The sequence below is a fragment of the Schistocerca cancellata genome, chromosome 3, assembly GCF_023864275.1.
Source record: "Schistocerca cancellata isolate TAMUIC-IGC-003103 chromosome 3, iqSchCanc2.1, whole genome shotgun sequence".
NCBI lineage: Eukaryota > Metazoa > Arthropoda > Insecta > Orthoptera > Acrididae > Schistocerca > Schistocerca cancellata.
The window spans coordinates 603975728-603991162 of NC_064628.1; the positions used below are offsets into that span (position 1 = coordinate 603975728).

The following is a 15435-nucleotide window of genomic DNA, read 5'->3' on the forward strand; positions in this document are numbered from 1 at the left end:
ATTATAGTTTTGGTCATATGAATGATAGCTATAAGTTTAATATTTTTTTCGTATCCTTGTTGAAACATATGTGTGTCTTCTTTAAATAATTACTGAAGTATAGTGATAAAATCCATAAGTAACAGAAAGTGGGATTAATAGTACTTACTGCCAAGTGACCGTAGTAAATGGAAATTAAGTGGTTGTGTTTTAATTACGTAGTAAGTGAAAGTAGTTATTTATTCAGTGTCGAAAATTGACTTCATCTTTTTGTGTAGACATTTATCCCGATTTGGGCTGGCGGCCGTTTTATTAAGCGAAACAGTTTATTGTTGTAACAGGCTTTGTCTCGTAAAAGGTTTCCAAAAGTAATTATTCTCACTGCTTTTCCCACAAACTTTATGATTCGGAGAAAAATAGTTCGATACTTTACCATTAGGTTGAATACGGTCAAAATCTCTTTCCGAGAGTTGAAGGTTTGGAGTATTAGTGCTGCGTAATTTTGTGGTGGTGTTCCTGCCGCTACTTACTACACAGTTCTGACATTCCGAATCGCGGATCTTCCGTTTTTACAGTGGTAGAACTTAAACGTTCTGATACCATATTGACCAGAACGCGGAAGTACCGTAGCAATATGTCGATATGTTTACCAAAAGGTAGCTGTCAACTATATTGCATTCCGTTTTCTGTTGTTTCCTTTTTGCTTGCATTTGAAAATTTAGCCCAATGTGTGTAAAGGAAACGAGATCGCCGAATGTACGTATTATAACATACTATGTTACAACAAGAAATCATTTATGTATAATATTAGGAGCACATACAAACGATTCCGACGAATAACCGTATGATATCGTTTATCTTCAGCCACAGCTGGTGTATTATCTCCCGCTTCTGCGAAAATAAGTACACAATTTTTCCGTGAGGGATAACCTCTGCCCCAAAGCTTTCAGGAGCGCTATAAGAAGAAGCCTAAAGTCAATACTCACTGGCACTATGTCTGCAGAACAGATCAAGCTGAAATGTGCGTTTCTGACTGGTGCGCTTCTGGTTGTGGTGCTACTGCAAGCCGTGGCGTATGGGACCGCTGCTGGCGTGTTTCTAAGTTATGTACCGGACCCCGCTACAAATGTAGTTCCTAATGAGCCTCCAAAAACATACTTTCATTATGTGGTAGATATCGACAGCAGTACACAGCCAACACTGATCCGCATCAAGCAAGGACCGTACGTGGTGGTGAAGGTATCTAACTTGGAGTTCTGTACGGTAATATGGAGCAACAAGCATTTATTGAGGCGTGTACCAGCAAGACGGGCAATAAAAGACTTTTGCAGATCGATACGCCAGTCAGGTAAGTAATTTCTGCATAACATTTCTCTGATAACTAAAGTAAACTGCAAGACTGTGTGGAAAGAATGAATATGACGTTGACAGGAAGAGGAATCCCCAGAGACGTTCGAGCGTTCGAATGTCGTGTCCTAACAATGTTCCTCAGAACAGCAAGACTCAATTTTTTTCCCGATATAAGCTTTTACTTTCATTATATTGTTATGAAAATATCTGGTTTCTTGATTAAACTGGACCCTGGACTGAGACTCAACAATTTAAGTTTTGATAGGTCACAGTCGCTTGCAGTTTCGGAACTTAGTCTTCATCCGTCAGTAATGTTTTTTTTAGATGGATATCTGCTGAACATACTCTCTATATGGCACCTTCAAAGTGGGATACTGTGCTGACTGTGAAGCTGCTTGTTGTTTTGTCGCCATAGTCTTGAAATACAGTTTATGTCAGCTGTTGGGGTTTTGTGGGTCCTGTATCTTAGTAGGAAACAGGGAACAGCCCAGAGCAGGAGTGACTCTGAGAAAGTATCCCAGTCTTCCGACACACGACCCAATCCCACGATAGGATTCCAGCCCATTACCTTCCACGCAAGGCAATGGCAGTATTACTAGAAACACGCCATACAACAGGGGCTAAATCCTAAATCATTTACCATCAGGATACAACTATTGTGAACATTCACTGGTAGCAAACGAAGTGCTAAAAATTCCACTAATTACTTGCTACGATAAAGGCATATTATCGTAGAAACAATACACTCTTCGTCTCCTAAGATTGTTTACTGTATGCGGCTCACCATTTATGAATCATAAACGACTACTCCCTGTATTATAAAAGTTCACTCTAGCTGAAAGCAGTAGTAAATTTTGTAGCATTCTGGACCTTCTTTCCCACAAGTTTATTGAAAATTTCGTGTCTCCTACTGTTTTAGATACCTGCTATATTAATACGGTACTCAAGTGATTGAGCTTTTTCGTGTTTCATTGCTTCCGTATATTACATTTCATTGTGTGTTTCTAGAAGCAGAATGTACCATTGTAATATTAAAATTATACAGTACACATATCGGCCACGTTACACGGGAATGTATGGCACCGTGATCGTTGTCACCTCCAATAAAACTTAGGTGGATACGAAACAATAGCCTGAGAAACTTCACTAACAGCAGTGGCCGAAACGTTAATCTTTACAACATTTCGGCAGGGTTATATACCAGGGACAGGTTACACAAAGTGTACAATGTCCGTTTGAGGCAGTCATGTTTCTAAAGTGGACTAACGTTTCAGTAGCACATGAGAATGCAGACTTTCTCGGCGAATCTTGATGATAAAATCTTCTCGGATTGACAGCCGAGTCAATGCGTTGTTCTGCAGCAACGTTCCAGCCAGTTTCTCACTTGCCATCTTCAGGCGAAGTGTCCGCGGTAGTGAAGCACTGCCTAAGTGAAGAACACACGTTTCAATTTGAAGAAACCAAGAGACAGTCTAGAGCGAAAGGTTTCTCGGACTCTAAGAGGCAGTGGAGATACGGATCAGTGGTAACCTGATCAATCGGGATAGTGGCTTCAACTCAGCACCGCGTGGAACACAACATTGTTGTTGTTGTTGTGGTCTTCAGTCCTGTGACTGGTTTGATGCAGCTCTCCATGCTACTCTATCCTGTGCAAGCTTCTTCATCTCCCAGTACCTACTGCAACCTACATCCTTCTGAATCTGCTTGGTGTATTCATCTCTTGGTCTCCCTCTACGATTTTTATTGTCCACGCTGCCCTCCAATACTAAATTGGTGATCCCTTGATGCCTCAGAACATGTCCTACCAACCGATCCCTTCTTCTAGTCAAGTTGTGCCACAAACTTCTCTTCTCTCCAATCCTGTTCAATACCTCCTCATTAGTTATGTGACCAACCCATCTAATCTTCAGCATTCTTCTGCAGCACCACATTTCGAAAGCTTCCATTCTCTTCTTGTCTAAACTATTTATCGTCCATGTTTCACTTCCATACAAATACTTTCAGAAACGACTTCCTGGCACTTAAATCTATACTCGATGTTAAAAAATTTCTCTTCTTCAGAAATGCTTTCCTTCCCATTGTCATTCTACATTTTATATCCTCTCTACTTCGACCATCATCAGTTATTTTGCTCCCCAAATAGCAAAACTCCTTTACTACTTTAAGTGTCTCATTTCCTAATCTAATACCCTCAGCATCACCCGACTTAATTCGACTACATTCCATTATCCTCATTTTGCTTTTGTTGATGTTCATCTTATATCCTCCTTTCAAGACACTATCCATTCCGTTCAACTGCTCTTCCAAGTCCTTTGCCGTCTCTGACAGAATTACAACGTCATCGGCGAACCTCAAAGTTTATATTTCTTCTCCACGGACTTTAATATCTACTCCGAATATTTCTTTTGATTTCTTCACTGCTTGCTCTTATAGAGATTGAATAACATCGGGGAGAGGCTACAACCCTGCCTCACTCCCTTCCCAACCACTGCTTCCCTTTCATGCCCCTCAACTCTTATAACTGCCATTTGGTTTCTATACAAATTGTAAATAGCCTTTCGCTCCCTATATTATACCCCTGCCACCTTCAGAATTTGGAAGAGAGTATAAAAGTCAACATTGTCAAAAGCTTTCTCTAAGTCTAGAAATGCTTGAAACGTAGGTTTGCCTTTCCTTAATGTAGCTTCTAAGATAAGTCGTAGGGTCAGTATTGCCTCATGTGTTCCAATATTTCTACGGAATCCAAACTGATCTTCCCCGAGGTCGGTTTCTACTAGTCTTTCCATTCGTCTGTAAAGAATTCGCGTTAGTATTTTGCAGCCGTGACTTATTAAACTGACGGTTCGGTAATTTTCACATCTGTCAACACCTGATTTCTTTGGGATTGGAATTATTATACCCTTCTTGAAGTCTGAGGGTATTTCGCCTGTCTCATACATCTTGCTCACCAGATGGTAGAGTTTTGTCAGGACTGGCTCTCCCAAGGCCGTCAGTAGTTCTAATGGAATGTTGTCTACTCCTGGGGCCTTGTTTCGACTCAGGCCTTTCAGTGCTCTGTCAAACTTTTCACGCAGTATCGTATCTCCCATTTCATATTCATCTATATCCTCTTCCATTTCCATAACATTGTCCTCACGTACATCGCCCTTGTATAGACCCTCTATATACTCCTTCCACCTTTCTGCTTTCCCTTCTTCGCTTGGAACTGGGTTTCTATCTGAGCTCTTGATATTCATACAAGTGGTTCTCCTTTCTCCAAAGGTCTCTTTAATTTTCCTGTAGGCAGTATCTATCTTACCCCTAGTGAGATAAGCCTCTACATCCTTACATTAATCCTCTAGCCATCCCTGCTTAGCCATTTTCCACTTCCTGTCGATCTCCTTTTTGAGATGTTGGTATTCCTATTTGCCTGCTTCTTTTACTGCATTTTTATATTTTCTCCGTTCATCAATTGAATTCAATATTTCTTCTGTTACCCAAGGATTTTTACTAGGCCTCGTCTTTTTACCTACTTGTGTAAGAAGGCTGTTTATGTTTTCTTTATGTAAGTAGGCTGTTTAGATTTTTATATTGGTAATGCCACGTAGCGCTCTGCAGTCTGTGGCTAGTTTGCATTGTTGTCTGCCATTATAGTGTTGGGCAGCGGCAGCTGGACGTGAACAGCGCGTAGCGTTGCGCAGTTGGAGGTGAGCCGCCAGCAGTGGTGGATGTGGGGAGAGAGATGGCGGAAGTTTTGAAATTGAACTGCTATATATATTATGATTATTAAGGTAAATACAGTGTTTGTTCTCTATTAAAATCTTTCATTTGCTAACTATCCCTATCAGTAGTTAGTGACTTCCGTAGTTTGAATCTTTTATTTAGCTGGCAGTAGTGGCGCTCGCTGTATTGCAGTAGTTCGAGTAATGAAGATTTTTGTGAGGTAAGTTATTTGTGAAAGGTATAGTTTAATCTTTGATAGTCAGATTGCGTTGCGCTAAAAATATTGTGTGTCAGTTTAAGCATAGTCTTGTACAATTGTTTTAAGGGGACGTTTCACTTGATCCTCTACTGCCTTCACTACTTAATCCGTCAAAGCTACCCATTCTTCTTCTACTGTATTTCTTTCCCCCATTCCTGCCATTTGTTCCCTTACTCTCTCCTTGAAACTCCGTACAACCTCTGGTTTAGTCAGTTTATCCAGGTCCCATCTCCTTATATTCCCACTTTTTTGCAGTTTCTTCAGTTTTAATCTACAGTTCATTAGCAATAGAATTTGGTCTCAGTCCACATCTGCCCCTGGAAATGTCTTACAATTTAAATCCTGGTGACTAAATCTCTGTCTTACCATTATATAATCTATCTGAAATCTGTCAGTATCTTCAGGCTTCTTCCATGTTTACAACCTTCTTTTATGATTCTTGAACCCAGTGTTAGCTATGATTAAGATGTGTTCTGTGCAAAATCCTACCAGGCTGCTTCGTCTTTCATTTCTTAGCCCCAATCCATATTCACCTACTACGTTTCCTTCTCTCTATTTTCCTACTACGGAATTCCAGTCACACACACACTCCAATCACCCATGACAATTAAATTTTCGTCTCCTTTCACTATCTCAATAATTTCTTTTATTTCATCATACATTTCTTCAATTTCTTCGTCATCTGCAGAGCTAGTCGGCCTATAAACTTTTACTACTGTAGTAGGCGTGGGCTTCGTGTCTATCTTGGCCACAATAATGCGTTCCCTATGCTGTTTCTAGTAGCTTACCCGCATTCCAATTTTTTTTATTCATTATTAAACCTACTCCTGCATTACTCCTATTTGACTTTGTATTTATAACCCTGTATTCGCCTGACCAAAAGTCTTGTTCCTCCTGCCACCGAACATCACTAATTCCCACTATATCTAACTTTAACCTATCCATTTCCCTTTTTAGATTTTCTAAACTACCTGCCCGATTAAGGGATCTGACATTCCACGCTCCGATCTGTAGAACGCCAGTTTTCTTTCTCCTGATAACGACGTCCTCCTGAGTAGTCCCCGCCCGGAGATCCGAATGGGGGAATATTTTACCTCCGGAATATTTTACCCAAGAGGACGCCATCATTTAATCATACAGTAGAGCTGCATGTCCTCGGGAAAAATTACGGCTGTAGTTTCCCCTTGCTTTCAGCCGTTCGCAGTACCAGCACAGCAAGGCCGTTTTGGTTTGTGTTACAGGGCCAGATCAGTAAAAAAAACAGACTGTTGCCCCTGCAACTACTGAAAACGCTGCTGCCCCTCTTCAGGAACCACGCATTTGTCTGGCCTCTCAACAGATACCCCTCTGTTGTCGTTGCACCTACGGTACGGCTATCTGTATCGCTGAGGCACGCAAGCCTCCCCACCAACGGCAAGGTCAATGGTTCATGGGGGACACAGTACATTATCGAGAATAAAACGAGAGCACACCGATGGAGACAGGTTGGTGGCGGCGGATAGAATAAACAGGCCGCACAGAGACGCGACGCCAGGGCCCGGCGCCCACGGCTCTTGGTCAAAAGTAATAAATTTCGCTTCACTCTGACTTTATTTAGCAAAAGAATTAATAAAACCGGAAAATTGAAAGTTAATTTAGTGACTGAAATGAATAGTGAACTTTGTTTCTGAAGCACTACGAAATTCAATAAAATAAGGCTGGGCTTGGGCTACCTCAACAATCATTTCAAAAGCTAGTTGAATATACGCAATTTAGAAATAAGAGATTTAACTTTGAACTTGAATTAAATGATTCTGAACGATTAACAATAGTAAAATTTAGTACGTACTAAGCTGAGCTGCAGTCACAGGGAAGGTAAAATATGATAACAAAAATCGCACTCTTAATTTGTGCTTGTGTAATCTAAATATTGTAGCCAGCTATGAATACTTTAACTGAACTTTGAAATTAAAGCAGTGCAATGGAATGATATTACTTTAATGCTGGCGTTCGATTTTCAACTACACTCAGGTTCATTCCGGAAAAGGAAGGGACCCTACTTGGTAATGCAATTGGGACAATGGGCAACAAAGGTTCTTGCTATGTTGCTGTAATTTAGTGAGAAAAATTTAACAGTTTGAAAAGCTGAGGTCTGCCATACAGGTCTAAAAGTTTACGTGCTTCCAGTCTTTCTTGTTTTTTGATTGAAGGTTTGAAGTCGTCGATCGAGGAGGTGGCGACAGTCACTCATTGTCGGCCGTCGCTGTTGCAGAAGCTGGATGTTGGTGCGCCTTCTTCTCGACACGGCCACCAGGCGAAACGGGCTACTGATGCGCGCCAGCTAATGCTTCCCGTCCGCGACACCGTATCAGAAACTATCATAGCAATTCGATCGCAATTAAATGCTGCCGAACCCCGAAAGCGCAGCAACTCGCGGGAGCGTCACTCAGCACACCTGCTCCACCGCCCTACTCCAGCCAGACTCTCTCTGCCCGCGGTCCATGCGGCAGAGTTAACCCTGCCTAAGATCCTACACACTTTGGTTCTTCACACGACCTATCGATGTAACCGTTCGATAAGAAAGTTTTCCTAGGCAAGACCCAGCTTAAAATACAAATAGTATTCACAAAACAAACCAATTATACATCGACATAAATGCATATATATATATATATATATATATATATATATATATATATATATATATATATATATATATATATATATATGACACAGAGATGTCATATCTTTAGGTAATAAAATAAGGAAAAAAAATTTATGGTACAATAGATGGAAGTAGAACAATATGCATTTCTGGCTTTACACGTGCCCCACATTGTCTGAGGATGTTTGTGTAACTTAAACAGACTCAGAAAATGTCCAAAAAAAAAAGAAAAAGACCAGCGGAAATGCATATGTTCAAAACATCAAGAAAATTTAGCATTAGGCTAATTAACCATAAACCAATTTTTAGACCATAACAGTTGAGTGGAGACGCTCCTAACCTTATTCCACTCTGTCATCTTAAACAAACGAAAACAGGTTGACAATATATTGAAATTCATAGAAAATATAGAAAATGATTTAGCTATTCTAAAATCAGCAACTTCCTAACAGTATCAAGAAATGGAATACTATTTAGAAAATTAATCAGAGTACATGGTCATAAAAACAGGTAGATCAAAATACGCAAATTAATAATTAATTACATAGAATACACATTTTTATATAACCTTTAGTAATTAATATTCTTCTCATGAGAGTCCACTTAAAGCTAAACAAGAGAATAATATACAGCAGATCGAAAAAAAATATTGACAGTAGAATTCTTTCACATCAGCTGTCCAGGAAGAAACACAACTCCGCCTTTTGTACCCGCAAGAACAAAGAATGCCGAGAGCTGCTCAAGAGCCGACAGCGGCTCCGCCTCGCCAGTATTGCTGCGCCCGCCTGTGCGGCACGCTTGATCTCACTCGCCTGTGTAACGGCATTTCCAGAACGTCCGTTTCACTAAATTCTTTCGGAAAAAACTCACTCCCGAGTAATCTCAAGGAGTCCATTAATACTATCACAGTGAATAACTCAACACTGTCCATCATCACACGCATGTACTAGCCTGAAACTTAAAACATCGTCTAAGTACATCGGCAATGACTAGTAAATCCCATATTTATGAAATCTGACAGCTAGTTACAAAATCATATTCACATTCCTTAATCTACTGTGACTCAGCTGAAAACTTAAACTAGCAGCTTGGACTTTTCAAGTGATTAATAATCAGTTACTCTTAAATCATTTAGTCAAAATTAATTACAATCTCTTTAATGACCTCTTGGTCAGGCAAAAACATGGCAATCTAGCAAATCGTTAAATCTTACACTCTATATTTACATACTGTACAAATTACCCATTCTGTGGTATTAATCAAAACTAGGTTGGTACAATTTCAAGTCTCAATGTTCCGTATACCTAATAGCTTTCCAGACCTTGGATACTCTAAGCAATAAGCATTTGTGTGAGGTATACTAATGACTTCATATGGTCTATTATAAACAAATTTAAATTTAGAGATTTCATTTTCTATCTCGCTCGATTTCTCATGAGCTCTTACAAGTACTAAGTCTCCGATTGTAAACTTAGCAAAATGCGCTTTAGCGTCATGATGACGTATGCGAGCATCGGCTTTTAGCTACATTATTTCTCGCAAACACCAATGCTAATGTCAATCCGTGGAGGGAATTTGATTATCTCTTCCATAAGTCCCGGTTTGTCTGAAAACACACTCTTATTCCTCATTATTACTTCATACAGGCCTCTTCTTTGTTCGTGTGTTACGTTTGACACACCGTCTACAATACTTCTCAATTCACTTTCTACACTATTGTCAATGCCGAGATTCCTCACGTTACAGTAGTTCAAATTCATACCTACGTCAATGGCGTCCGGGCAGTTAACAATGTGTATAGGCTGGTATTGCCTATGCACACCATCTCATGCCCGTCAAAACTAACTACTACTGTTTTATCTTGTGACGTACATGCCAAAGTATTGCTTTCACAATTAATCACTGCACGGCCAATCTAACCCGATAATTACTTCCATAGTTAAGTCTGGCACGACGACGAATTCTTGTTCAAATCGTGCCCCACATATCTCGAGGTTGACAACAATCTGTTTTGTGACCGGTTTACTGGCCTTCCCAGTAGCACCGATTTCACTCCTGTTACTGGCATAACTACGATACCAGGTTTGTCTTTCAGTAACTCAAATATTTTGCCAGATACAGCACTCAATTCTGCACCAGTGTCAATCAACACGTGTAGGCCTTGCATATTAACAGACACTACTATCTGCCTACACTTATCCTCGAATGTTTCTTTATTTCCCACAATAAATCCTCGTCTATATCCAGGTCATTCCAGAAAAAACCATCCGGCTTTGATCCTAAATCCAGCTTATCTGGCGGCTTTTTCAGCCTCTGTTCACATACAGTTTTAATTTCAACACGTTTGTCCTGAGGTTTAGTCTGTAGCTTCGCCTCCAATACCGAAACCTTTTCCTGTAACTCGTCAACTAGTGAGTGTTGCTTTGCTATCAATTCACTAATTGTCACCTTCGTTGATTCCTCTTTGGCCAGATTGATCTGATCTGCCAATCTACATGGAGGAATGTGCCCAGTAGTATCTGAAATTACTTCCTCTGGATCTGCGCAACCCACACTGCTACCGTCCAACCGTATAACGTCCGCTCTAACCTCATACACGCTGTAATCTACGTGCTTTTCTACCAATCGTGTCCGGCTGTCACTAAAATTCTCATAATGATTCTCCCTAATACTTTCGCAATGTTTCAACTGGAGTTTTGCGTCGGATGGGTCGGCTACTGCTACCACTATAACTTTCGGTAAAGTCTGCCGGTCAGGGCCAGAACTTTCCGTTACTACCTCAACATCCAACTCCTGCGGGACGAAACACTACGAATCTTGCTCGTGCTCCCCATTAACATCAACTATTTCTGGTAATGTCTGCCGGTTAGGGCCAAAACTTTCCATCACTTCACAAACACTATCTTCCTGCGGGACGAGACGCGGCAAATCCTGCCCGCGTTCCCCATAAATACTTCTCCCGTAGAGACCCTTATAATCTCTTAGTTCGTCGTAAAAGCGACCGAACTGCTTTAACCAGACCTCATCCCTCTCTGCATCCCCTCGCTCGATGACGGACGTGTTATCCGACATCTGGTCTTCTCTCAACACTTGCGAATCATTCTTAAAACCAATCTCCAGTTCCGCTGTGGGTGTTACAGCTAGCACTTTGTAACCGATTTCCGGAACACTACTTAAATTGTTCTCACTGACAGTGAATGTATTTTCTACTGCCGTGTCTACAGCTAATCTACCACTTGTGGGCGCACTACTTTCTCCTAACACTGGCGCACTCTCCCGCCGTTGATTATTCCACACGGAATTTTCATAACGACGACACCTCGGTTTTCTCCTGTTATTGGGCCGCCAAAATTTCCCCACGCCCGGTCGGCCCCTCACCGGCGCGGCTAATTGTTTCCCTGTCTCGTCCCAGCAGATCCGCTCCCCGGATGCTGCTGAGGCGGCTGATCACACCCTCTGGCGTTATTACTATTCTGCGAAGCCCGTATCACGTTAGTATGATACTAGTTTCTGTCATTCCTGTTATTATTTGCTTTGTACCGATTGTTATTACGGTCCGAACCATTATTGTTATTGCCGCCATGGTTGCGGTATGCATTATTCCCATGGTTATCGTTGTTGTGGTTGTGGTTCCCGTTGTTGTTACCACGGCCTCTACCACTGTCGCGATTATTGCGCCAATTGTCCTCGTCCTCAACTCTTTACAGGAAATCATTGATTGTCTTGTAATTGCTTCCTACGTAGCGTTATGTATCATCTGGAAGCTTCTTGTAGAGTTCCCAGACTATTTCGGATACCGTGCGGCGACCACGCAAATATTCCAACTTGCGGATCGAGCCCTCACAAAACTCCTTCATCGAGCCACGCGAATTCGCATCGAAAGGCCTCGATACGGCAAATTCGCGCCAGACACTTTGTGTTTTTGCTCTAACCAGTATTGTGCCAGAAAAAATTTTTTGAGCTCGTCGAAAGTCAGATTCGTGATGTTGAGGTATAAGCCCCAACGCTTGGCATCACCAGCCAACACGTCAATAGCCGCATTAATTTTTCTCTCATTAGTCCATGATCTGGGTAAAACTCTTTCACAATTTTTAATGAAATCCGTCTTGTGAATACCGCCCTTTTTCAAGGGGTCTAACCGCTCCTCTTTCCTCAACAATTCCGAACTATGTGCACAGATTGGCACATAGCTCTGTTTTTCATCAAGTTTCTTTTCTATTTCCGACACTCTCGTAATTACGTGGCAAGTGGTTGTCGCAAGCGTTTCCACTTCCCTCTTTTTCTCTTCGCAGGTATTAGCCTGCTTCCTCACTTTAGTATCTACTTCGGACACTAAAGCCTTTAAAGTTTCCACCTTTTGTTGATGCTCTTTTTTCACTAATTGAATTTGTTCCGTCACCTTATTCTCGATGATCGGAGCAACTGCTTCTCCTACACTTTTCTCGATTCTGCTAATTTCGGAATCCAAACGAGTATTTATGCTCGCAATTTCCGCCTGAACGCCTATCATTTCCATTAGCCATTTCGGTATTAATTGCAACAATATCTCCTTTGATTTTATCAACTTTTGTTAACAACTCCAACATTGTTGTCCACAACATTAATAGCTTTGTTCTGAGTGTCTAGCTTCCTGTCAATTTTTTCAGAATAAGCTTCTTGCTTGGCAGACAGAGCTTTAATTTCTGCCGATTGACTCTTGATTTCGTTAATCAAAACAATCAATAAATCAGTTAAATTCCCAGAAACTACCGGTTTCACTTCCGTACCGGCTTCCTCTTTAATTGTCCCCCCGTATTCGTCATCAAGGGGTTCAGATTTGATTTTCACTTCCGATTCCGAAACATTTTCTAAAGTTTGGAATTCCATTTCTGCTCTTTGTTGCGTTTCGGCGGTCGCGTCTTTCATGCTAGCCGCCTGCCCCTGAACAATGGGATCCGCGGTGCGCGTTTCCCACTGTTCGACCGATTGTTCCGTACCCAAGTCTACCAAATTCTGGTAATTGTTGCCTTCACTCATTTTACCAATTTTCACTATGAATGCCAAATCTCAACTCTAATTAGGATTCCTCACACTACTTATTCTTGCTGACATATCGACCATTTCGTAACCAGTACTTTGTTACGAGATTTACGCAATGCAAAATTCGTCTCCAGAACGACCTCAAATCCGAAGCTTGTCCTGACACCAGGTCGCCACGTGTAACCTCCCCCTCACTTATCGACCTTAATGACAGTGAGAAATCAAACCGCGTGTACCTATTGGAAATTTGGGAAAAGCAATCGTCACCGAAGTTAATCTGTTGGTAAAGGGGGAGGAAAGGGTTACATCTAAATGAAAGGAAAAATGCAAATGAAATTAGTGGAAATTTATTTTGAAAAGGGGTAAAGTTAATAAAGAAAGTAAATGTGCGGTTGTTACGTTAACAATAAATTGGCGTTAATTAGATATTTGAGGTTTGGGGAAAATTACGGTCGCCAGTCCCATGGATAACTAGTATAATAACTGAAAATGAAAGATTAATGCACATATGTTTAGCACTAAAAGCGTGGCAACTGAAGGACGACGCGTGTTGTTTGAAAACTGAATGTTTGTCAGAAGTAATAAATTACGCTTCACTCTGACTTAATTTAGCAAAAGAATTAATAAAACCGAATAACTGAAAGTTAATTTAGTGACTGAATTTAATAGTGAACTTTGTTTCTGAAGCACTACGAAATTCAATAACATAAGGTTAGTATTGGGCTACCTCAACAATCATTTCAAAAGCTACTTGAAAATACGCAATTTAGAAATAAGAGATTTAACTTTGAACTTGAATTAAATGATTCTGAACGATTAACAATAGTAAAATTTGGTATGTACCAAGCTGAGCTGCAGTCACAGGGAAGGTAAAATATGATAACAAAAATCGCACTCTTCATTTGTGCTTGTGTAATCTAAATATTGTAGGCAGCTATGAATACTTTAACTGAACTTTGAAATTAAAGCAGTGCAATGGAGTGATATTACTTTAATGCTGGCGTTTGAATTTCAACTACACTCGAGTTCATTCCGGAAAAGGAAGGGACCCTACTTGGTAATGCAATTGGGACAATGGGCAACAAAGGTTCTTGCTATGTTGCTGTAATTTAGTGAGAAAAATTTAACAGTTTGAAAAGCTGTGGTCAGCCATACAGTTCTAAAAGTTTACGTGCTTCCAGTCTTTCTTGTTGGTTGATTGAAGGTTTGAAGTCGTCGATCGAGGAGGTGGCGACCGTCACTCATTGTCGGCCGTCGCTGTTGCAGAAGCTGGATGTTGGCGCGCCTTCTTCTCGACACGGTCACCAGGCGAAACGGGCTATTGACGTGCGCCAGCTAAAGCTTCCCGTCAGCGACACCGTATCAGAAACTATCATAGCAATTCGATCGCAATTACATGCTGCCGAACACCGAAAGCGCAGAAACTCGCGGGAGCGTCACTCAACACACCTGCTCCACCGCCCTACTCCAGCCAGATTCTCTCTGCCCGCGGTCCATGTGGCAGAGTTAACCCTACCAAAGACCCTACACACTTTGATTCTTCACACGACCTATCGATGTAATCGTTCGATAGTCCAGTTTTCCCTAGGCAAGACCCCGTGTAAAAATACAAATAGTATTTACAAAACAAAAGAATTAAACATCGATATATATATTGCTCCGTGCTAATCCATACATAAATAGGCATCTGCCAACTCCGCATTTGTAAACATTGCACTGACTGCAAAACCAAGTTCGTGATGAACACTAACCAGTTGATGCTACATACTGATGTGCTTGATGACAGTACTGTAGAGCAATGAGTCGCATGTCAACACAAGCAGCGAAGTCAACATTACCTTCCTTCAATTGGGCCAACTGGCGGTGAATCGAGGAAGTACAGTACATACTGACGAAACTAAAATGAGCTCTAACATGGAAATTAAGCGTTTCAGGACACATGTCCACATAACATCTTTTCTTTATATATATACCTTTTTGTAACACCCGATATATATATATATATATATATATATATATATATATATATATATATATATATGGTGTTTCAAAAAGGTACGGCCAAACTTTCAGGAAACATTCCTCACACACAATCAACATGTGTGGGCTGACGAGAATACGCACGCAGTTGTGCAATCATGTCATCAACACAGATATTCTGTGAACGTTTGGGCAGACATTGTTGGTGATGTCTTGATTGGGCCCCATGTTCTTCCACCTACGTTCAATGGAGCACGTTATCATGATTTCATACGGGATACTCTACCTGTGCTGCTAGAACATGTGACTTTACAAGTACGACACAACATGTGGTTCACGCACGATGGAGCTCCTGCACATTTCAGTCGAAGTGTTCGTACGCTTCTCAACAACAGATTCAGTGACCGAGGGATTGGTAGAGGCGAACCAATTCCATGGCCTCTACGCTCTCCTGCCCTCAACCCTCTTGACTTTCATTTATATGGGCATCTGAAAGCTCTTG

At 41.1% G+C, this 15435-nt stretch overlaps 1 protein-coding gene across 1 annotated transcript in view; it reads left to right on the forward strand.

Moving 5' to 3' along the window:
• Positions 1-1021: 1021 nt before the first annotated feature.
• LOC126175509 (uncharacterized) overlaps positions 1022-15435 on the forward strand; it is a 68671-nt gene continuing 54257 nt past the window's right edge. The window contains exon 1 of the mRNA XM_049922336.1: positions 1022-1327. The gene's annotated coding sequence lies outside the window, so the exon portion shown is untranslated. The remainder of the gene's footprint in view (positions 1328-15435) is intronic.